This window comes from Canis aureus, chromosome 24, assembly GCF_053574225.1.
Source record: "Canis aureus isolate CA01 chromosome 24, VMU_Caureus_v.1.0, whole genome shotgun sequence".
In the NCBI taxonomy this organism is placed as follows: Eukaryota; Metazoa; Chordata; class Mammalia; order Carnivora; family Canidae; genus Canis; species Canis aureus.
In genome coordinates, this window is record NC_135634.1 from 1,002,345 (window position 1) to 1,027,087 (window position 24,743).

General features: G+C 43.4%; 1 pseudogene across 1 annotated transcript; it reads right to left on the reverse strand.

Annotated features, from left to right (window-relative positions):
• Window positions 1-507: 507 nt before the first annotated feature.
• Window positions 508-17,157, reverse strand: LOC144295633 (RAC-beta serine/threonine-protein kinase-like; annotated as a pseudogene). The gene is made up of 2 exons (XR_013362709.1): window positions 17,091-17,157; window positions 508-2,116 (listed from the first exon to the last, which is right to left on the reverse strand). The product of XR_013362709.1 is annotated as an RAC-beta serine/threonine-protein kinase-like (transcript).
• Between the last annotated feature and the right edge of the window lie 7,586 nt (window positions 17,158-24,743).

Here is a 24,743-nt window from a genome sequence, read left to right on the forward strand (position 1 = left end):
CAACACGGCCTGTCCTCTCTACCACCAGAAGCCATGAGAAGCCCAGGGTAGATGCTGCTTTTTATTGCCCCCTGTGCTTGACTTTGCTGACTCTCCTTTTCCTCCCCCACTCCAAACAAACAGCACATACATGCCATCAAAAGAAGAGGGATTGAAGCAGGGGAGACCCATGGGCACAGATCTCGTCTATCTTTGTAAGCTGGAAGGCGCCAAGGGTTGTCAAAGGAGTATAGGACAGTGGCCTAGGAGCGCAGGAGGCTAGGGACAGAGCTCTCTGGCTTTGTTGGGGGTTGAGGGCAGAAATAGCTCTGGCTATTATGTAGAGCCCAGAAGCCTAAGGCAGAGGTGGGAGGGGATACCTCATCACCTCAAAGTCACTTCTACCTCTCATATTCCTTTTTGGCTATAGAATAGGCTCTCCTTGTCCCTCCCTGCAACCACAGCTGCTAAGAAGAGTTTGGTGCCAGGTAGCAGGTAGAAGAAGGCAGGCTTTTTTTTTTTTTTTTCAGGTTCATCTCTGTTTATTGTTTTCAAAACAAAACTAAAAATCACCACTCAAAATGTTTGAGTGCTCTGCTCCATCACAGTTAAAAGCTTTATGTAATTTGCAGCCAGAGCATCGAGGACTGGTGGTCACCAACAGGAGCTTCCGGCGTGGCCCAGACAGGGCCTGGGGCCTGGGACGGCAGCTCCCGCCCGGGGAGCCCCAGCTCGGTCCTCTGCACGCACCATCCAGGGGCACCCATAGAGGACAAGGACAGCTCAGCCCCCACCGGGCTTGCCAGTTGCCCATCCGGCACCTCCCTCCCCCACCAGAGGTCCCAAAACGTCCACAAACAAAGGCGGCAGGCAGGTGGAAGCCCAGGTGCTAGTGTTGTCAGGCTGAAGGCCAAACCGCAGCTGGGCCGCCTGCGTGTTCTGGAAGGGGGAGCTCCTGGCTCCGGGCTCAGAGGCGGAGGAAGAGATCTGGTGCCATCATCGCTCGTGCTTAATGTTGGCTTCGCTTCGCTCCAGGCTCCCCAGCAGTCTGGCCTACAGCCTCAAGAAGTACTGAGGCCCCTGGCCCTCTTGTCAGTCTCAGCCCCTATGCGTGTCTGCCCGCCCCTCTGTTGGTCTGGCGCCATCCTGCCTGGTATTCTGCCTCTGGGGTTTTGTCCACGTGTATAGAAATGTTCTCCGTGTGCTGCAGGTAGAACGTGGCCCAGACCTGTTTGGAGGCTGCATTTGGTGGGTGGTTGGGAGAGAACCATCCCAGCCCCACCTGACCTGCAGACAGCACTCTGTAAATAGATTGTTATAATGCAGCTGAATTTTAGCTTCTAGTGTTCAAGAGCTAGATTAATAAAGTCTGTTCCTTTTAAAAAAGGAACTTTTTTTTTTAAAGGCAAAATAAAAGTTTAAAAACACAGAGAAAAGCCCCTGGGGCAGTGATGGCAGCTGTGCGTGTTTCCTGCCGCGACGGCATCAGTGGCGGTGGGCAGCACTGCTCACTCGCCGATGCTGGCGGAGTAGGAGAACTGGGGGAAGTGGGTCCGCTGGTCCAGTTCGAGGGAGCCCAGGCTGTCATAGCGGTCCGGGGGCGTGATTGTGTTGGACTGGGCAGTGAACTCGTCGTCAAAGTTCCTGGTGTCAACCTCAGAGGTGACCTGAGGCTTGAAGGGTGGCAGAAGCTTCTTCTGTACCACGTCCTGCCAGCTGACGCTGAGGAAGAACCTGTGCTCCATGACCTCCCTGGCGTCGCTGGGCCCCCCGCGGAGCCTCTGCTTGGGGTCCTTCTTAAGCAGCCCAGCAAGCAGGGACTTGGCCTGGGGCTGAGTGTGCGCGGGAAATGGATCTCCTCTATGAGGATGAGCACGAAGAGGCGCTCGTGGTCCTGGTTGTAGAAGGGCAGGCGGCCGCACATCATCTCGTACATGACCACGCCCAGCCCCCACCGGTCCACCGCGCAGCCCTAGTCGTTGTCTTCCAGCACCTCGGGTGCCAGGTACTCGGCCATCCCACAGAAGGTTTTCATGGTGGCCCCGTCACTGATGCCCTCTTTGCACAGGCCGAAGTCTGTGTGCATGGAGTGCCAGGGCCATGGGGAACGGATCAGTCCTAAAGATAGATGTAAAAGCTGCAACGGAAGGAAGATAGTTCAAGAGAAGAAGATTCTGGAAGTGCATATTGACAAAGGCATGAAAGATGGCCAGAAGATAACATTCCATGGTGAGGGAGACCAAGAACCAGGACTGGAACCAGGAGATATTGTCATTGTTTTAGATCAGAAGGACCATGCTGTTTTTACTCGAGGAGGAGAAGATCTTTTCATGTGTATGGATATACAGCTGGTTGAAGCCCTGTGTGGCTTTCAAAAGCCAATATCTACTCTTGACAACCGAACCATCATCATCACCTCTCATCCAGGTCAGATTGTCAAGCATGGGGGTATCAAGTGTGTGCTAAATGAAGGCATGCCAATTTATCGTAGACCATATGAGAAGGGTCACCTAATCATCGAATTTAAGGTAAACTTCCCCGAGAACTGCTTTCTCTCTCCTGATAAACTTTCTTTGCTGGAAAAACTCCTACCTGAAGGAAGTAGAAGAGACTGATGAAATGGACCAGGTAGAACTTGTGGACTTTGATCCCAATCAGGAGAGATGGCGCCATTACAATGGGGAAGCATATGAGGATGATGAACATCATCCTAGGGGTGGTGTTCAGTGTCAGACTTCTTAATGGGGCCGGTGAATAACACTGCTGCTGGCATTTTATATGCAGTAGGGGATGAGTGAAGGACTATAATCATAGCTCACTACTTGCTATTGTTTTTAATATTCAACTATAGTAGTGTTTTAAAAGTTAAATGAAGAATAAACTCAAATATAAAAGGTCAAAAAAAAAAAAAAAAAAAAAAAGGCCCAGGTGGAGCCCAGAGGCACCAGGTCCAGGTGAGGCCCAGGTGGGGACCAGATTCACCAACTCCAGGTAAGGCCCAGGTGGGGACCAAAGTCACAAGGTCTGGTCTGGACTCTGGTCCTCAACTAGGCCTCAACTGGACCTGGTGAATCTACTCCCCACTTGGGCCTCATCTGGACCTTGTGACTCTCGTCCCAGCTGGGCATCATTGGGACATGGTTACTCTGTTCCCCACCTGGACCTGATAACTTTGATCCACACTTTGGCTTCACCTGGCCCTGATGACTCTGGGCCTCACCTGGGCCTCAATCTGGACCTGGTGACTGTGGTCCCCACCTGGGTCTCACCTGGACCTGGTGACTCTCGTTCCCACAGGAACGACACCTGGACCTGGTGACTGTGGTGTCCTTCATATTTACCTGGTGGCTCCGGTCCCCACCAGGGCCTCACCTGGATCTGGTGACTCTGGTCTGCAGGTTGGCCTCACCTGGACCTGGTGAGTGTGGTCACCACCTGGGCCTCACTCCTACCTCGTGACTCAGGTCCCCACGTGGGCCTCACCCGGACCTGGTGAATCTGGTCCCCATCTGGGCCTCACCCAGTCCTGGTGACTTTGGTCCCCACCTGGGCCTCACCTGGACCTAATAGCTGTGGACTCCTTCTTGGCCTCACCTGGAACTGGTGACTCTGATCCTATCTGGGCCTCACCCAGACCTGGTGACTCTGGTCCTCACCTGGGCATCATTGGGACCTGGTTACTCTGTTCCACACCTGAGCCTCACCTGGACATGATGACTCTGGAACCCCTCTGGGCCTCACCCTGACCTGGTGACTCGGGTCCCCATCTGGATGTCACCTGGACCAGGTGATTCTGGTACCCCTCTGGGCCTCAACTGGACCTGGTGACTCTGGTCCTCAACTGGGCCTCACCTGGACCTAGTGAATATGCTCCCCACCTGGGCCTCATCTGGACCTGGTGACTCTGGTCCCTTCCTGGGCATCATTGAGACATGGTTACTCTATTCCCCACTGGGACTCACCTGGACCTGGTAACTCTGGTCCTCACTTTGGCCTCTTCTGTACCTGGTGACTCTGGCCCCACCTGGGCCTCACCTGGAACTGGTGACTCTGATCTTCAGCATGGCCTCACCTGACCTGGTGACTGTGGTTCCCACCGGGACCTCACCTGGACCTCATGTCTCTGGTCCCCACCTGGGCCTCACCTGGACCAGGTCCAACTCCCATAAATGAGTGGCTATCAGACATCTGCCTCCACGGCATACACACTTTCGAGAGTTGAGCTTATGGTCTGTACCTCCCACATCCTGACTGCCTGTACACTTCGCTTCTAACAGGCCAAGGTTCGATGCATTACAGAAGTGGTGTGAGTGGTAAGTGGAAAGAGCACGGCAGAAGACTAGTGTCTCCATGCTAAATCCAGTGATTTCCAAGGAATTCCTCTCATACGTTGGCACTACATACTAACTTCCATACAAGAGAAGCTAGTTGAACGCAGTGTCCAGGGGAACTTGCTTCTGAGAGGTGAGCCCACACGCAGTCCCTCAGAGTTCCACACTGCCTGCAGATGGAGTTTCGAACATCCTCACTAGAGATGTTTGTCAGAAGATGCATGTGGAAAACTGCAGACTTGGAAGGTGTGTCTCCAGGTGCAGTAGAGCGGTATTCATGGAACCTCCTCACTTAAATGCTGCTACATTCTCACTGCAATAAGAATGCAGCGAGTTGAAAGCTGGCTTCTAGGCATGCTTCCTCGTGAGATCTGAGCCCAGAGCAGGACCCTCCGGCATCCCGAATGCCTATACACATAGCTCCTAACATGCTTATGTTACACGCTGGAAGAGGTTGTGTGAAAAGCATGTGTAACTGTCAGGCCGGTACTCACATTTACCTGAGTTCAGTACAGTGATTTTCAATGACCTTCTTTAATTGGAGTGTAGCTAGGTTCTAACTACCATAAATGAGTGGCTAGCAGACATCTGTCTCCAAGGCATACACACTTCTGAGAGTTGAGCTAATGGCCTGTGGAAGTGTCAGGCCTGTACTCACGTGTATCTGAGTTCAATACAGCGATTTCCAACATCCTTGTTCAATTAGAGTGTAGCTCGGTTCTACCTCCCGTCAATAAGTGTCTAGCAGACATCTGCCTGCAAAGCATACACACTTCTGAGAGTTGAGCTTATGGCCTGTACCTCCCACATGCTGACTGCAGGACACTTCGCTCCTAACAGGCCTAGGTTCGATGGGTGACAGAAGTGTGAGAGGTAAGTGGAAGGTGCAGGCCCACAAGACCTGTGTCTCCAAGCTCAATCCAGCGATTTCTGAGGAATTCCTGTCTTAGATTGGTGCTACATACTAAGTTCCATACATGAGAAGCTAGCTGAACGCAGTGACCAGCAGACCTGAAACCTGGTCAAGATCCTGCTGGCCACAACCATGGACAAGAAAGCGAGAAAGACGGGGTGGCAAAAGGGGTCCTTGTCCGGTACTTAGGTCCCTGGAAGAGACCTATAGCCTATCTCTCCAAAAAGCTGGACACGGTGGCTGCTGGATGGCCCCCATGCTTAAAAATTATTGCTGCAGTAGCCACTATGGTCAAGGATGCAGACAAACTGGCCATGGGGCAAGAAATGCATGTCATCACCCCACATGCTATTGAAGGGGTACTCAAACAGCCCCCAGATCTGTGGATCAGCAATGCCCATCTGACCCATTATCAGAGCCTACTGCTAAACCCCACCAGAATTTCATTTAAGCCACCGACAACCCTGAATCCGGCAACACTACTCCCTAACCCAGACTGGGACCCCCCTCTGCATGACTGTCAAGAAATTTTGGCACAGGTGTACGGAATCAGCGCTGATCTCCAGGACCAGCCACTGCCGGATGCCGATGCCACCTGGTACACGGACGGCAGAAGTTTTTTTTTTTTTTTTTTTTTTTTTATTTATTTATGATAGAGAGAAAGAGAGAGAGAGAGGCGCAGAGATACAGGCAGAGGGAGAAGCAGGCTCCACGCACCGGGAGCCCGACATGGGATTCGATCCCGGGTCTCCAGGATCGCGCCCTGGGCCAAAGGCAGGCGCCAAACCCCTGTGCCACCCAGGGATCCCGGACGGCAGAAGTTTTGTCCGAGAAGGAGTCAGATATGCGGGGGCAGCCGTAACCACAGAAATGGAGACCGTCTGGGCGGGGCCACTGGCAGCCGGAACGTCAGCTCAAGGGGCAGAACTGATCCCACTGGCCAAGGCGCTGACCATGGGGGAAGGTAAACGAATAAACATCTACACCGACAGCAGGTACGCCTTTGCCACCGCTCGCGTCCACGGAGCCCTTTACAGAGAGAGAGAGAGCTTCTGACAGCAGAGGCAAAGACTGTTAAAAACAAAACGGAGATTCTTGAACTCCTGAGGGCCCTCTGGCTGCCCAAGGCCCTAGCCATCATCCACTGTCCGGGGCACCAAAAGGCAGACACGCCAGTAGCCAGGGGAAACCGGCTAGCCGATTTAAAAGCAAAGGAGGCGTCCCTTTTGGTGACCCAGGTGTTAGCAACCACGCTACCTGATCCGGGGGAACGGACCCTGCCGGACACCCCCAACTATAGTGATGCTGACTTACACTGGATCAAACACTTGCCTATGACCCAGTGATTGTGTGGCTGGTGGAGGGCCACAGACTCCAGCATCATCTTGCCAGAGGAACTGGGACGGCGAGTCCTATCCAAAACGCATCGGAGTACTCACACGGGAACAAGGAAGATGGAAGACCTCATACGACATGCAAAGATCACTATTAAAGACTCTCGAGCAAAGATCGAGCAGATCGTGGCAAGCTGCCACTCATGCCAGTTAACTAATGCCACCGCCCATGGATCTAACCCAGGCACCTGGCTCCGGGGGGACCGCCCAGGAGCCTACTGGGAAGTGGACTTCACTGAGGTAAAACCTGGAAAATACGGATACAGGTATTTACTAATGTTTGTAGATACTTTTTCAGGGTGGACAAGAGGCATTTCCCACCAAACATGAAACAGCACAGACCGTGACCAAGAAACTGCTGGAAGACATCTTACCGAGGTATGGTTTTCCTATTAAGATTGGGTCAGACAATGGCCCAGGATTCGTCTCTAAGGTAACAAGGGGAGTGGTCCTAGTACTTGGGGCAGATTGGAAATGACATTGTGCATAGAGGCCCCAGAGCTCAGGACAGGTAGAGAGGATGAACAGAACATTAAAGGAGACCTTAACTAAATTAGCCCTGGAGACTGGCGGGGACTGGGTGACTCTCCTCCCCTTTGCCCTGTATGGGTGAGGAACTCCCCATATAAGATGGGACTGACTCCCTACGAGCTCATGTTCGGTCTTCCTCCACCTGTTATGCCCAATTTAAAACCTGAGGTGCTTGCTGAATTTGATGATCACCAACTTCTTTTCTCCCTCCAAATGTTACAACAAACCCATGAGCAGGTGTGGCCTAAGCTGAGGGCCCCTCTATGAGACTGGGCCACCCCCGGATCCCCATCGATATCGGCCAGGTGACTGGGTGTACGTGTGTACGTGTGGAGATACCAACACCGGACACTTCAACCTCGCTGGAAGGGACCTTAACCGTGATCCTGACCACTCCCACCGCTCTCAAGGTCGACGGGATTACTCCCTGGGTCCACTACACCCACGTCCAGCCAGCTGACCCACACACCGTTCTCAAGAACTTTGTTCCAGAATGGAAAAGCCACCCGGACAAGGACAATCCCCTAAAGCTAAGACTGCGCCGTTCTCACTTATTTCCCACCTCCAAGACTCCCTAGTCTGAGGTTGTCTTTCAAACTAGAAGGGGATTAGATTTAGTCTTCTTACAACAAAGGGTGGTGGTGGGGTTATGTGCTGCCTTAAACGTAGGATGTTGTTTCTTTGCTGGAATATAAATGGGAGCGAGAACAGCAACAAGGTTGGTTCGAATCCTGGTTTAATCATTCCCCCCGGCTCACTCTGAGAGCAACCTGGACCCATGATTGGGTCCTGCGTAGGATCCTCTGAAAAAGGGGGGAATGTGGGGCCCAGGAAATTTAACAAAAATCCCCTACCCCTGGACAAGCAGAGCAGGACTGATTCCATTTTGTGCTACACCCGCCACCTCCCCTATGACCCCCACATGACCAGTTTATGGCTTAAGGTGCTGCCCCACCCTAGTCGAGCAGCTGGGCACACCCTAATCGGAAATCGGCTCATAACAATGTAACCCTGCTTTGTGCCCAACAAAACTGTCCACCGATTCTGACCAAAGTAATAGGCCAGCTCAAGTGGATACTATAGGGTAAGGTGTAATTCAATCGGCCACCTGCGTGTGGACCGACATGACTGTGCAACTTTCTGCGTATCCCATGGGCCACTGGCCCCTCTAAAGCTGCTACGCCTCTTAGTCTCGGGGTCCAAGTCTCTGCTCCGCTGTGTTGGGTACACTTGGACCCAGGCTCCAGCTTGTAAATAAATCCTCGTGTTTTGGGATCCCTGGGTGGCGCAGCAGTTTAGCGCCTGCCTTTGGCCCAGGGCGCGATCCTGGAGACCCGGGATCGAATCCCACGTCGGGCTCTCGGTGCATGGAGCCTGCTTCTCCCTCTGCCTATGTCTCTGCCTCTCTCTCTCTCTGTGTGTGTGACTATCATAAATAAATAAAAATTAAAAAATTTAAATCCTCGTGTGTTTACATCCGTGTCGGCTCCTCGGTGGTTTCTCAGATTCGCGATCTTGGGCACAACAGTCTGCTCTAGCTCATCATTACATGTGGGATCAAGGCCATAAGAGCTATTTTGAGTTGGTAAATTTTCTTTAGTGGCGACAGGGAACCTCGAGAAGCGGATACAAACTGAGGTGCAGGGATCCCTGGGTGGCGCAGCGGTTTGGCGCCTGCCTTTGGTCCAGGGCGCGATCCTGGAGACCCGGGATCGAATCCCACGTCGGGCTCCCGGTGCATGGAGCCTGCTTCTCCCTCTGCCCGTGTCTCTGCCTCTCTCTCTCTCTCTCTGTATGACTATCATAAAAAAAAAAAAAAAAAAAAAAAAAAAACTGTCTGAGGCGCAGGGTCGGCGTTGCAGGCCCCAGTTCCCACCTGGAGGTGCGGGGTGGACAGGCCCGCTCGGGCGCACCGGCCTTCTTCTCAACATTTTCCAGTGGTATTTGATCTCTGTCTGTGTTCCTATGTATTGCTCGTGAATGCACGCTACAAGGGGAGTGTGGGGCCAGGCACGTCCCCCCCCCCTCCCTCTGCATGGCCCAGGGCAATGGGGGCACCTCCTCTGCCACTGGAGCTGCCCACTGTCTCCACCGTCTCCCTACTCCTTCTTCAAGAAATCTTTTTTGGGTTTTCAATCCAAATAGAAGTTCTCCCTTCCTTGAAACCTTGTACCTACCCTCTAATGACTATACACTTTTCTCTCTAGTCTCCCAATTTCTGTTATCTTCTTATGCTCTGCACTGAAGAATAGACTTCTGAAGGGCAAGGATATTGCTCCACTCCTCCTCTATCCTCTACAATTCTTACACAGTGCCTTGTACAATGTTACTGTTAGTGCATTAATTTGAGTTAAAACAGTACTAATTTTGGGGGCAGCCCCGGTGGCGCAACGGTTTAGCGCTGCCTGCAGCCCAGGGCATGATCCTGGAGTCTCGGGATCGAGTCCAACGTCAGGCTCTCTGCATGGAGCCTGCTTCTCCCTCTGCCTGTGTCTCTGCCTCTCTCTCTCTCTCTCTCTCTCTCTCTCTCTGCATCTCTATGAATAAATAAATAAAATCTTAAAAAATTATTTAAAAAAACAAAAAAACTACTAATTTTGTATTAATTTGGGCTCATACATTTTGAATTGTGAATTTGAGTTATATGGCTCTCCATGTTAATTGAAAGTAACAGTTTTACCTTTTAAAAATATAATTGTTTCTGATCTGGCCTCATTGCTTATGTTGTCTTTGCCCAGACATGCTCCACTTAGACATTACAAGCTAGCAGCTCACAACAGTCTAAACTATATGTGTATTTTATTTGGCTCCCACAATGTTTTTAAGTTGTTACTATTTAAAAACAAGATCTCATCAAATTTTTTAGACTTGTTTCTCTCGTGAAAAAAATAGGACAATCTGGCAGCTCTGTGTTCCTATACCATCATGACAACAAATGCTGGAAACACATGTGCTCTGGTTTGCCATAGTCCCCTCTGGTCTTGCCTCATTTGTTTGTAGTTCATACTTAGACTCTTGACACCTTGGAGTCTGAGACTCCACCTTTACCTGATTTCTACACTGTAATTTCAGCTAGTGATGATCTAATCATAACTACTTAAAGCCACCTACAATCCAACCCAGCCTTATTTGACTTTAAAGTCTGATGTGTGGGGGATCCCTGGGTAGCTCGGTGGTTTAGACCCTGCCTTTGGCCCATGGCGTGATCCTGGAGTCCCGGGGTCGAGTCCCATATCAGGCTCCCTGCATGGAGCCTGCTTCTCCCTCTGCCTATGTCTCTGCCTCTCTCTTTCTCTCTCTCTATCTATCTATCTCGGTCTCTCATGAATGAATAAATAAAACATTTTTAAAAAAGTCTGAAGTGTTTGCATTATCTACCATATTTATGTATAGCAGTATGTACGGCTTTGAAAGAAAGAGGATTGTATAATCTCACAGAAGCTTCAATTTCTTTTCTTTTTGTTGAAAGATTTTATTTATTTATTCATGAGAGACACAGAAAGAGAGAGAGAGGCAGAGACACAGGCAGAGGGAGAAGCAGGCCCCACGTAAGGAGCCCAACGTGGGGCTCAGTCTGGGATGCAGGATCAAGCCCTGAGCTGAAGGCAGATGCTCAACCGCTGAGCCCCCCAGGCGTCCCAGAAGCTTCAATTTCCTTAGGAGCAATACGAGGAGATGAAATTAATATAGAAGTTAGAATGCTTGGGTTCTCTTATTACCTTTTCACAGATTTATTTTGTGATCATTTTACCACTTTGGGCTGTAGTTTTCCTCTACAAAGTAGAAATGGTTAAGTGTTGATTCCTAGGATTCCATCTAGCTCTTACCATCTTAATGAAAAAAATGTTTTCTTGATATGTTGCTTTCAATTATTAACCTAGACATATATAGAGCTGATCAGTCTCTATTCACCTGACATTTGTTCATAGGGCAGTGTCTTCTCTGTGTTATGAACACCTGTTTGATGCTTTCTAGGCACCAAGTGGACATTCAGAAGTGTTAATTAAATTGAATACTACTATTCAAATAACTTCCCCAAAGACTACATTTGTGGAATTGAGCTTTGTCGTTATATTTCTCTTGACATATACTTAGATTTCTAAATGAAAGGGGAAGTACATGGCAACATGTATTTTGGCTTAAAAAAAAATAGTGGGGCCACCTGGGTGGCTCAGCGGTTGAACATCTGCCTTTGGCCCAGGGCGTGGTCCCGGAGGTCCAGGATCGAGGCCCACATCGGGCTCCCCACAGGGAGCCTGCTTCTCCCTCTGCCTGTGTCTCTGCCTCCTCTCTCTGTCTCTCTCTCTCTCTCTGTTTCTCTCTCTCTCTGTGGGTCTCTCATGAATAAATAAAATTTAAAAATCTTTTAAAAAGGAGATGGTGATGGATTATGCATAGTTTACAACATGCCTGTATAGTTGGCATATCTTTAGAAAATGGATCACCTGGCCCGTGCTCAAGGGAATTCGGGCCTTCCACTGAACTCGACCTGTCTGAACTCCTCCTTGAAGCACTTGGTGCAGCCTACCCCCTCCCAGTGTGAATCTGTGTTAGACATGAGTGAGTGGTGTGCTCCAGACCATGACTCTTTCTACAGAAGCAGAGAGAAGCTAAGTCCCAGCACATTAAGCATAAGACTTCCTTGCTCTTTAGGCAAGTGTTTTCTTAACAAGGAGTAAAAATGAGACACTCCAGTCTAAGCATGAAAGGAAATCTAAGACACCTTCACACTTGCTTTTTAATTAATGAGGTGGTCAGATGTTGCTTTCCAGCTAGTGTCAGTGTGAAGTGATGTGTACGTAAATATTAGACACCGAGAAATGTAGGTCTGAGCACATAGTATTATGAGTGAGGATGAAAGATTTCTTGATGACCTGCAAATGAATGCTAGAAGGAATATTTTTTTCCCCACTGATGTGAGGCATGGAAATTAGTGCTCACCTACTATTTACAGGAAACTCTTTTTGTTAAAAGCTTTGGGACTTGTTTTCTCTCGGAGATATTTGTAGCTATAATTAAGAAATCTGTTTAAATTGTGGTGATTATTATCGTAATTGGTATGAAAATCTGATTGAATACTTAAAGAAGTAAATTGCCCCAGCTGAATTTTATGAGCAACACACTTTTTAAAAAGAGAAGCTAAAGTAGGTAAATAGGTTTTCAAAAATAAAGACCCTGCTAATTTTAAGTAGGTCACATTTAGAAATCTAAATGTGTCTGTTTATCTTAATTTGGACAACTTGGTGGCCTTGCAATATTTATATCCAAGACTGAAATAAGGTCCCAAATTGCCGTTGAATTGCTTGAGATGCCCTAAGAGGAAAGGTTCTTACGGTCAAGGTGCAGATGCGAAAAGCTCACAGAGTCAGGGAGCTGAGACCAGGACTGAGTGAGGGATGAGATGTGGAGGCTCCAGGGTAGATCTGTCCCAATCTGCATGAAACAAGTGGTTTTCCAAATGTGTTAGAGGAGCAACTGTAGTATTCTTTAAAATGTATGTTTCCAGTGATTAGCCTATCTGGGAGAAGGACCTGAGAGTCTATTTTTAAAACCTATTTTTTGGTGACTCATTAATTCACTTCCAATTTGAGGTCCTTACTGTACAAATTTGACCAAACAGGGCCGATTTCAAGGAGCAGAAAAGAAGGCAAACTATGGGGAAAAGACATTTGAAGCAAGAGTAAAGTAGATTATCTCCCTGAAGAGGAACAGAGGAGTAAAAACGGATGACCTCAAATCATTTATGTTTGCCTTTGGAAGATGTCCTGACCATGTTTTGGCAGCAGATTTACCATCATAACTTAATTTTGCTTAGGATAATAAATAGGTTTTCATTTCCAAAATACACACCTGAGAATGTGTGTGGGTGGAGAGAAATAGCTCCCCACATTGTAAGAGAGTGACGAGGGAAAGCCATTTTGGGATTTAAAGTTTGCCAAGGAAAATCCACAAAGCGAAGAATCCAAATATAGAGAAGTAAGGGCTAACCGTTTACAGGTTAAACACCCTCTACAACACATACCGTTCCTAAAAAGAAGCATATTGCCTTATGTGTGGCTGATGGCAATGTAACTTTTGGTACTTTTCCAGTAAATGGAATACAATAAATCCCTAAGGAACAAGTATTTTTTCACGTGATGGCTACTTTGTAACAAACCCCGAAATAAATGCTTTGTGTGCTGCATTTGGGGAGAGAGGGTAGAACTGTGAACATTTTGGCCAGTTTGTACTTTTTTTCACAGATTACAATCACTTAAACTATGCCTATTTATCAAAGCAAAATAAAACATTTAGACACTTGAGAAACTGAGGTATTGGCTCCATTTTTCTATTAATTACTTTTTATTAGAGCATTATAAATGTATGTTCACTCATACTACCTCATGTTAATGACCTTATCCGAACTCTGAGTGGACGAGGATGATCCCATCACCTGAAGACATTCTTAATGGATGAAGAGCCTAAGCCTCTCAATTTAAGTAATTCCCAAAGGTCAAAAGCAGTCCTAGAATCCTATGTCTTTGAACTCAAAAACTGGTGCTCTCTACAGTGATTTCCCTCTGTTGCATCTCCGGGTGGTCTAGGTTGGGAATATGATTTGTAGCCACGTAACCCTATAATGACATTTCATTGAATAAACTGGTATCTATGAGAATTGTGATTTGGGGTCAATTATAAATACATACACAAAAATATTAAAGATACACCTGGAGCCTCAATTGAGCAAGCGTAGGTTAGGCTCTGATAGGGATACGGTAACAACATGATTGTAGCCTTGGGGTTTTCATGTCCAAGAGATAATCAGGATTTCTAGATGGACTTACTGCAGGACTGCTTAATAGATCTCTTTTCTGTCTTATTCCTTTTACCTTTCATGGGATTTTTGATAATTCATATTTATCACAAATGGGGAGAATTGATTCTAAAGATGAGAAAACAAATTCAAGAAGGAGATGTCCACATGGATAATAAAATAGTCAAACTAAGGTTTGACAAGGCTTTCATAGGCTCCAAGCATTTGCTGGACACAGCAGAAGCAAATCACTATAAAATCTGGTCTTGTTCTAAAGGAATGCACACGCTGTTTTGGGAAACAGAGCAGACCATTTCAGAAAGATAGTTCTTTTCATTCTTTTAACATTTAGGGAACCAGACTTTTCTATTCACTCTTGCAAAGAGGTCTTCCAGTGTTTCATGATGAATAGAAAACAACCTAAGGTCTCCTGCTGCAACTGAGGTGGAAGTTGTACCGTACTTGTGTTATGACCTGTCTATGCAGTCCCGCAGGAGGGTCTGCAAATCTCCACTTTTCCAGTTCTATTCCCCTTCTGTGGACCCTTCTGTTCACTGTCCTCTCAGGACAATAATCTGACATTTTCAGTAAGCCTGAATCAATCGTAATTCTTTTAAAGTGTTAAAAATAAAGGCTCAGTGATGATGTGAGTTTACAGAAAGCAGGATGATATGGGCTGTATTGGGTTTGAAAATTAAACAGTTTTATTTATAGACTTGAGTTCTGCATGAAATATTAAACTATAAAAGTACAAGGTAAACTTTATTTTTAATTTGTATATATGACATCCTAGACATCTTATCAAGCTTTAGAATGGTCTGAGCAATTCTGTGGTTTGGGGTCAAATGTACATCTGTTTTCTCTCTATCTTGAGAAGATAACTCATAAAAATTCATTTTCAACAGATGGTTGTAAATGAAGACAGAGCTACCTTATTCAGATTAATACACATTCATGAAGAAAATGTTGCTTTCTGATGAAACTAAGTCATCTCATAAATCCTATCAATAAACTGATCTGGAATTTCTTCAAAATGTATCAAAACATGAACAACAAGTAGTTGGAATTCAGCCTTCCACCATCTATTCCTACCCCTTGGCCCCCTCCCCATTTCCCACATTTGATCATTGATAGCTTTATAGTAGAGACAAAACTTTGTTCTAAAAGACTTAAGTATAGGTCTGTCTTACTGAGGTTGGAAAAACTGAATCATATTTCAAACATTTTCAGGTACCTAATAAACACCGCCAAATGTAAGTTTTAAATCTTTGGTAAGAGAATGAGACTCTTTTTGGAAAAGCTCTTCTCATACTAGGGTTTTAGGAGTAAAAGAACTGTTTTTTCCTTATTCTTTCTAATGGTTTTTAAGCATCTCCTCTTGCCCCAGATTTGATAAAAGAAGGGCCACCTGACTTGCATGAGAACTTCTTGTTTCTCGCTCTGGTTCTGTCTCTTACCAGATCTGACTCCAGGCAAGAGAATTTATGTCTGGGATCCCTAGTTTCACTGCTTTCAGACGGGGGCCCCAAGTGGTCACTGCCATTGCAGTCTTGATGTTCTAGATTACTTATGGGATTGTAGTCAGGGAGGTGGGGCAAGATGCCTTGCTGTCATCAGTAATATGGCTTTCTTTCTAGCTTTGGGCAGTATTTAGGGAGAAGAGGTGAAACTATTACACACACTGAATCTTGTCTAGACTCAGTCGGAATCTTAGAAGAAATCACATTTTATTCTACTTAACAAGATGCGTTCATGGAGTATAAGAGAAGACAGTCTATTAAATCACTCATGAACACAAGTGACTTCGAGATTGAAATGACTCCACAGAAGTTTCTGTTTGTTTGTTTTTTGGTTGTTATTTTTAATAAAAGAACTACCATAACAGACCAGTCCTTGTCAACCTTCACCTCATCTTCATCTATTCTTCCCCACTCTGTAGTCACTGACAGCAAAGAGAAGTAGATAAATATGAAATTGCTGTAAATGGCACAAATTATTTAGTTGCCACAATTCAATAGAGGTTTCTAAAGTTGTATTTGTCACTGTTACAAGTATGTATATTACATTGCTGAGGATTTTTAAAAAATTCTTTATAAGAGCGTGATCCTATTTCTTATTGAATTAATTAAAGGATGTTAATAAGAATTTAGTAATCCATTTCAGAATCTTTTGACAACCAAAAACAAATCTGAAATACTGGAATGACAATCAAAATCAAAATTTGTTTTAATTTTTATTAAAAATAGCACCTTTCATAATGCTGAGAACCCTCTTGGCTGGAGCTTCCATATGATCTTATTCTGAATGAAGTCTTATAGTTCAGTTTTGTCACTATATTTACAGGTGAGAAGGGGGATGTGACTAATTTAAGTCTGAATGTTTTAAAAATAGAGAAATTTACCCAGTGTGAGAGTGATTTGGAGAGCTAACAGGATGGGGAAATGTGATTTTAAAGCAACATCACTAGATATGGGAATAGTTTCCTACCCAGATTGCCAACTTGAATAATTCAACTTGATTTGGATGTAGTTTAGGTACACTTTCTCACAATTCATATGAGTAGCAGAGGAAAAAGGAAACAATTTTAGTAGGCTTTCCTAAGAACTTCTTTATCATAATAGGTCACACTAATACTATACTTTTCTCTGAAATTTGACCTGCCTTTCCTTCTTTTCCTCCTGACTGTGAGGGTCTTTTGCTAAAATAGTTGGAAAGTTCTAATCAAACATAAATGCCTCTGTGTTATCGGTCTCTGGGAGTTGACTGTTACATTGTGAGGCATCTAATCCTTATGATCTTGGCTGTAATTTACAGAGAATATTTTTCTAATATCTGTTTAAAGGATTATATTGAGCAATGGGGATATGAATTTGCTACCTATCCACCCCCAAACCAAGTGCCTACCTGGCTAACAGTATTATTAAGAAGTGACACATTTCCCCCATTTCCTGAAGTGTCCCTCCATCTAGAGGAAGGCTAGGCATTAACATTCCTAGCCTCTTGTTGCTAACCCATTCCCCAGGCAACCGAATGCTATGTGATGGATGGCAACAAATATTAAAAAATAAATTTGCCATGCTCGGATCTATTTTTTTCTTTATGCCCCCTGGGAGCCAGCTCCTACGGAAAATATGTGCTCTACTACTCACCATGAAGTTTCTACCCTTCACTGGCTGAGTGTGGAAGGAGAGCCATGTCTGCCAGGCAGTGCCTGTGACTGGGTAGATTAGTCTAATTCTGAATTCTGAATTCTGAATTCAATATTAGAAAACACCTTCTTCCACTGATCTAACCCACATTCATCTATTCAGCTATGTTAGTGATAACATTTTTTGTTCTGGATCTCTTCTATTTTTTAATTCCATATTCAAATGGGAAAGGATATCTTAATTAGCCCCTATCAAATACCAAGGATATGTACACTTTCTGACTACTACTATTCTGTCCCCAGGCTAATATTTTGTTAGAGAATAAATAAGCACCAACATTCAGAGAATGAAAGAGGGTATTGAACTAGGCTTATCTTTACGTTCTTAATTATAAAACTACATTTTGATACCCTCATTTGAGATTTTTAACTTCCCTTCTTAAAAACAAACATCCACTACCTGTTCAATAAAGTTGTAAGCAGAATGAGAATTTGTAAATGTGCTATTCACTGTTAGGTGTTTGTGGCTGTGGTTTAGCTTTAAGCTATGTTAGAAAGTATGAGGGGAATATAGATACAGAGAACAACTGGTCAAATCTAGCTCTTAGCTTGGTCTCTCATGTATGTTCCAATAAGATAAGCTGCAGTTAGAAAGAAGGGACAGGAGATAGTTCACTAAAATACAGGTTTCCAGATCAAAAATCCATTTAAGGATTGCCAGAGTGGAAAGGAAGAGAGCTGTTTGAGAATCATGTTGGTGTGTATATCCTCACTTTGATTCAGTCCAATTATGGATTTCTAAAAAATGTTCATTAATGTATTTATGTATTTTTTTTGTATTTATGTATTTTAAGAAACTATTTGTTGAGGACTTTAGTGTGCCTTTCTGTTCTGGCAAGAATCATGGATGTTTGGTTCATGTGATGGTGATTTTAACTCCCCACCTTTTCCTAAGAGGGTACTGGACAGAGATTGAGACTATCTTCTGTGCATCTGGGCAGGAAGACAAATCCTAATTCTCTGTACTTTGGAGGTGCTGACTTTGATGTTTCATGGATTCCACATTGCAAGCATCAATAGTATTGCAAAACCTTCACAAAAGGGTCTAAATGTTTTTTTGTTTTTCCTGTAAGCAGTGAGTTGTTAAAATTTTACGACTCAAATACATCAAGTAATATCATTCCTTAATCTTGTACTGAAGGTTTATGACAATTTTTAGGGAAGCAGATGTGAAATATTGATGTTTTCATAAGCAAAACTGAGCCCTGTGAACTCAGAGCACCCACAATACTCTGTGGACACTGATGGAGTTTTGGGGATAGTCTTGTGCTGTCTATAGGTTGGCTAATGTTTAGCATTGCCCCTTGGTACTCACCCTTCTTCTAACAGATACATACATTGATCAAAGCCAAATATGTTGTAATCATATCCAGCCTCATATACCATTCAAAGCAATATGTCCCCCTCACCCCCAGATATTGAAAGGATCTACATCATTGTTAGACATCACATTTTATGTTAGGAAGAAACTGAGAAATAGACGATGTGACTTGCCTAAATTTGTTAGTAGCCAGTTCAGAATCAGAACCTTATAATTTTTATTGAATCTTGTGTACTTTTCATTATCATGTTAAATAGAAAAGGCATAGTTTTGAGAGGGTTTTGGCCCAGGATGAGAAGTTCTTTCCAAATTTTACATTTACTATCTTTTATATTTATCTCAAGTTGAGGCAGCAGTGAGATAGCCTGACCTAAATAGTGAAATAGTGTTTGTCTATTGACAAAAATTGAAATAGACTGGGCAGCCCGGGTGGCTCAGCAGTTTAGTGCCGCCTTTGGCCCAGGGCGTGATCCTGGAGACCGGGGATCAAGTCCCACGTCAGGCTCCCTGCATGGAGCCTGCTTCTCTGTGTCTGTGCCTCTCCCTCGGTGTCTCTATGAATAAATAAATAAAAATCTTTAAAAAATGAAATAGACTACTTTTATCTTGCCACTTTTCTTAACTTTGTGTCTATTTCTAACACCTAGCCCCACTGAGTCATTTTGTGGACATGGCTACAGTGCTTAAGCATGAAAAATAATGGGGTAGACATTCTGGATTATTATCCTGGTTCTGCCACTGATGAGCTGTGTGAGCAACAATCAAGGATAATTTGCTTAAGATCCTTAAGCCTGTGTTCTCCTCTAATAAATGAGGATATCAATTGCAACATTGTCAAGATGAAATGAGCCAACTCACAGAGCTATCTCAAGGGAGTACGAGACTAGATCAGATTTATGTCTGATAGTGCTGGAATTCCAGGTTCATTGATTCCTCATTATATGAGACTGTTTAGATTCCTGACCCATATTTGCTAAATGCAGTAGTGACCTCAGTCATTATTTCAACTCAAAATGCTCTCATAACTTCATAATGGACCTGTTTGAGAATCATCAAACTGTATGTATAATTTTAGCACATAGCTTAAATACTTATATATACATATTTTTAAAATATTTTATTTATTTACTCATGACACACACACACACAGCAGGGGGAGGGGGCAGAGATACAGGCAGAGGGAGAAGCAGGCTCCATGCAGGGAGCCCGATGTGGGACTTGATCCCAGGTCTCCAGGATCAGGCCCTGGGCTGAAGGCGGTGCTAAACCGCTGAGCCACTGGGGCTGCCCAAATACTTACTTATAAATATCATCTCCATCATCATCCCAGAATCTTCCATAAGAAACTGTTTGGAATCCTTGACATCTTCTCCAAGATGAGAATTGTACTATGGACTTGAGCAGGCTTCTCTTGTGCAATGAGCTGTTTCAAAGGGGTAGGATTGACATAGATCAGATCTGGGGACCCATTTAGGCCTGCTGTCCAAAAATTTGCTTTGTTTAATGATTAGATCTTATTATCTATTTACCTGATTCAAGGTCCATCCATTGGCCAGAATGAATAACAAAGATTCTATGATTGCTGGGGAGAGCTTCTTGGGCAAGTCTGGACCACATGCTTGTATTTTTTATTATTATTATTATTATTATTATTATTATTATTATTATTATTATTTAACCTCATCACTGCCATTTGAGACAGCCCAGAGCTTTATCTCAGCCATTTAGTTTGAGCCTTTCTTACCAGGCTCTCCTCAGAGCTACATTACTTGTGTCTCCCTTACCCTGCATCAAATTGCCCACATGGGCTAATCCTGTGGGGATGCCCTGACAGTTACATTGCCCCAACCTGAACTTTTAGAGACGATGCTTGTCCTGCCTCACCCAAAATCCCAAGATTTGCCAAAATTGGATTATAGTTCCACATTTTTGTTTGACCTTATGTTTTATTGGTCAGCTCCTCCATGGGGCTGTGATTTTATTGTTGTTGTTGTTGTTGTTTTTCTCTCCCTGTGGAGGTTCTTTTCCTATCCTGCTGAGGAGCCAGCCCCATGGTTTTACTCCTCCTGGTCCTGGCTGTTGCACTGGGACCCTCTGCCCTGGCTAGAGAAGTATTCGATTCTTCTACTCATCATCAGTCTGAGAAGAATGAAGAGTTTGGAGTAGAAACTATTGACTAAAATAATTATCCTCTCATCCTCAATCAATTTGAAGTTGACTTAAAGAGATAGTAATAGCTTAGGATCTCAGTGTGCAGAAAAAGGTGAATACATCTGATAACTGCCACCAGTGAGGGTTTGATCTTAAGATTGCTTTTGACAACTCAATATGGGAAAGAGATAACAATCGAAATGATAGGCTAATGGGAACCTACAACCTATCTGGAGGTGTAAAGCTGTATTTCTTCTTAGTTTTTTTTCTAAGATGTAGGTCAGACATGGGAAGCTATTTCTATACTCTCTTTTTGCTATAATTGGTTTGGCAATGAGTTTAACTGGAATGGTAAAACCTGGTTTTACCAATACATTTCAATAATGATCACTAGTAAACATTCTTCTCTCTTCTTCCTCCTTCTTATTGTTATGAAACAGTATAGCATAGTAGTTAAGACCTGGGTTTTCGAGTCATACAGACCTGAGTTTGAAAATATTTTCAGCCAAGTACTAACTGAGTGAATTTGGGCTTACTACTTTTTTGAACCTTAGTTTCTTCATCTGTGAAATAGGAAGAATAGTACCTAACTCATGGGGTGGCTGTGACAGTTAAATGAGGTACCCTGTGTAAACTGCTAAGCAGAATACTTCACAGCGAGTGCTTGGGAATAAGAAAACTATTACTGTCAGCATTTGAACAGCTATTTGGAAATAGCAATCTTAAATCTCCATAAAAAATGAAGTGGTGGTTCTAATGCTTTGGACTGTACCTCTGTTATCTCTCTATGCCCTTTACTTCTGTCTGTTACACATTCTAGAAGAATGTGAAAATTTTCCATAGGCAAGCTATCTTCTTTGACCTACTCCTCCTTTCCTGGGTAACGGTGAAATACAAGATCAAAACATCTGTTTATTATCCTGCAGTGCAATAAAACGATGCCACTCAAAAGAAATGTGCTGGTGAGGCACATCAGCATATATTGTCATCAAGTTAACTCATGCTTTTATTAACTTAAGACCATTTAAGATTTTCTCCTATTCTGACTATTTTGGTGATCATACTTGAAGTTTTCATCAAAGTGATATATAAGTGACATCTGATCATTATTAGTATCCCTTTTAATAAGCAAAAGGGGGATTAAAAAACTATGTAGAATCAGCATTTTGTTCATGATGTGTTCTAAGACCATAAACTCTGAAAGGATAAGAATCATGCTTGTATCTGTCTTGTTTTCCACTGTGTCTTTACTACGTAGCATCATGCTTAATTCATGGTAGGTACTAAAAAACTATCTGCTTTGTGTATAATAATATAAATCACTGGTCTATAATTATACATTTATAAAAGTAGTTGGTGAAGAATAGTAGTTGGTAAGATGACATTCAACCAAAGGTTTCTCTCACATTTAGCTAGTAAGACTCCTTTTTATGTGAACCAATTATACTTAGGTTATTTCTCTGCCTTAAGGGAACAGCATTCCTTCATGATCAATCTGTGTTGATTGATCCAAAGGGTTTTTTATTTAATGAAAAATTGGCTAGTGGTATATTTTAGACTTGTTCATTAACATTTTAGCTGTGTTATCTGAAATGTTGATGTATGGTTAAATTAAGGTTGTGGTTTTAGGGGATAAACTAAAAAATACTAGGATATTACATTATATATAAAGGACAAGGAAACTTAAATTAGTAATAAACCAATTTAAATTGGGTTGTCTTGAAATTCTTAATGATGACTGTGCAAATGACTCAAGGTAAATATATTTTTAAAAAGCTTCAGCATCTATTAAACTTTGTCTAAAATTAATTTTTTGAGAGGTCTCATTGAAATTTTCCATTAAAAAATCTAAAAGAGTAGTGAAATACTAAGATTTTATAACAAAGTAATGAGATTTTTTCCCCTTTTTAATGAACAGACTAGAACATAAAATTTGATATACATTTTCCTCAAAGTGGTCATTGATTCCAAGAATATATTCAGATTTAGATTTTGTGTTTTGAATAAACCTATGGCAGTGAGAAAATAGTAGAAAACTATTATTTTATGACTATGTTTCACTTTCAAACTTGTTTACTTAATCACTTAGCTGCAAATGATATTTAGTTGATCATAAAGATCAAATCCAACTTTAAAGAATGAGAATTTTCTGTCATTAAAAGTACACCAAATAAGAGTGGCAGACTTTATCTTCAAAAAATTCTAATATCTTGAGAGATGGTACCATCATTGGGGGAAAAAAATGTCTAGCCTCTTAAATGTCCACTACACTAAAGGTAAGAACACTTAGAGTTATATGTCTAGTTTTTTCTTTGGAGAACCAGCCTTATTATTTTAGAGATCTAGCAGAGGAGCACAGCTTAAGGCCTTAAATATAAGCCTCCTTTGTTTAGGAAAGTCTTTGTCAATGGTACAACCTTGGGATAAATACATATATGGTAACAAGGGAGAAAGAGCCAACCACTCTGTGAAATCAATCTTGGACATCAAATGATTACTGGTAGATTAACCTCGGAACAACCTCAGAACAACCTCAGAACAACAACAACCTCAGAACAACAATGGTACAACCTTGGGATAAATACATATATGGTAGGGATCCCTGGGTGGCGCAGCGGTTTGGCACTTGCCTTTGGCCCAGGGCATGATCCTGGAGACCCGGGATCGAATCCCATGTCGGGCTCCCGGTGCATGGAGCCTGCTTCTCCCTCTGCCTGTGTCTCTGCCTCTCTCTCTCTCTCTGTGACTATCATAAATTAATTAATTAATTAATTTAAAAAATACATATATGGTAACAAGAGAGAAAGAGCCAACTACTCTGTGAAATCAATCTTGGACATCAAATGATTACTGGTAGATTAACCTCAGAACAACTGAATAATAATTATGGCTCATATATTGTTGAATCAAAATTGGACTTACTCTGTCAGTTTTAGAGTCATATGTTGGAGTAGCATCATGAAATGGAATGGCCACCTAACTTCATTGTAAACATGAAAGAGAAAATGTTATACAGTGATTTCCATTTAAGATTTACCCATTGAAAATCTGGGAATGGAGATGTTATTTAGTTTAATAGATATACCATTTTATAGGTTACTTTGGTGTAGTCAACACATCAAAGTATACTATAATTTTCTTCCAAGAAGTGTATTACCTCTGGGTGAGATAATCTACATACTCATATACTGATGTCTTTCAAATCCAAAGATAACCAAATAGAAACCTTTGTCTGAATTTCCTATAGGCTCCTCAGATCTACCCTGCCATTATCTAATCTTGTGATGGGCTCCTCCCCCATTCCCCCACTAATTTGATTGTCTTCTGTAATCCTTATGCCTGTTCATGCTGTGGCCAGCTAAGTTCCAAGAGGGAGAAATCATAGTATCTTTCTCAAACCCATCCTCTTTTCTGCTCAGACCTATCCAATTTGCCACCAACTCTTAAAGTTTCCTTCAACATGCCTTTTGCTTTTTATCCCCACTGCCCTAGTCTTAGTTACCTCTGACTTGGACTGTAGCCACAGCAGACTTTTTGCTTCCTTGATTCCAATCAGTTCTTCACATTGATGACAATTCTTTTTTTCTGAGACGTCACTTCTGCAGCAAAAAGACAACATCTCTGGCTTCTTTCATTATAGAAGAAAAATCATTCTCTATTTGGTGAGCAGAGACGATTATACTCTAGTACCAACTTAATACTTCTTTGTGCACAACACTCTAAATTTCAACCACACTAATTTGTTACCATTCCTCTAGTACGCTATGCCAGGTCATAGGTCCTCTTCTTTGTACAGGCTTCCCAGAGCCTCCATCACCTCTGCTGGGCCCTGACTACCTGCTTCCCTTCTAACACAGACTCCAAGGGTGAACTTGTCCCAGCTTCACCCAAGTAGTTGATTGTTCCTTGTTCTGTGTTCTTTGGTCCTTACTCCCTTATGATACAGTTATCTGTTTAACTACAATTTGCCTATTTTAGTCTCTGTTTACTAAACTGTTGAGTTCATAGAGGACTGCCATATATCTTATTGATGCATAATTATAGGGTCAAGAACAGCCCACAGCACAAAGAATAGGCCCAATAAATGATCCTTGTTATTTCCTCAACAGACATTTATATAGG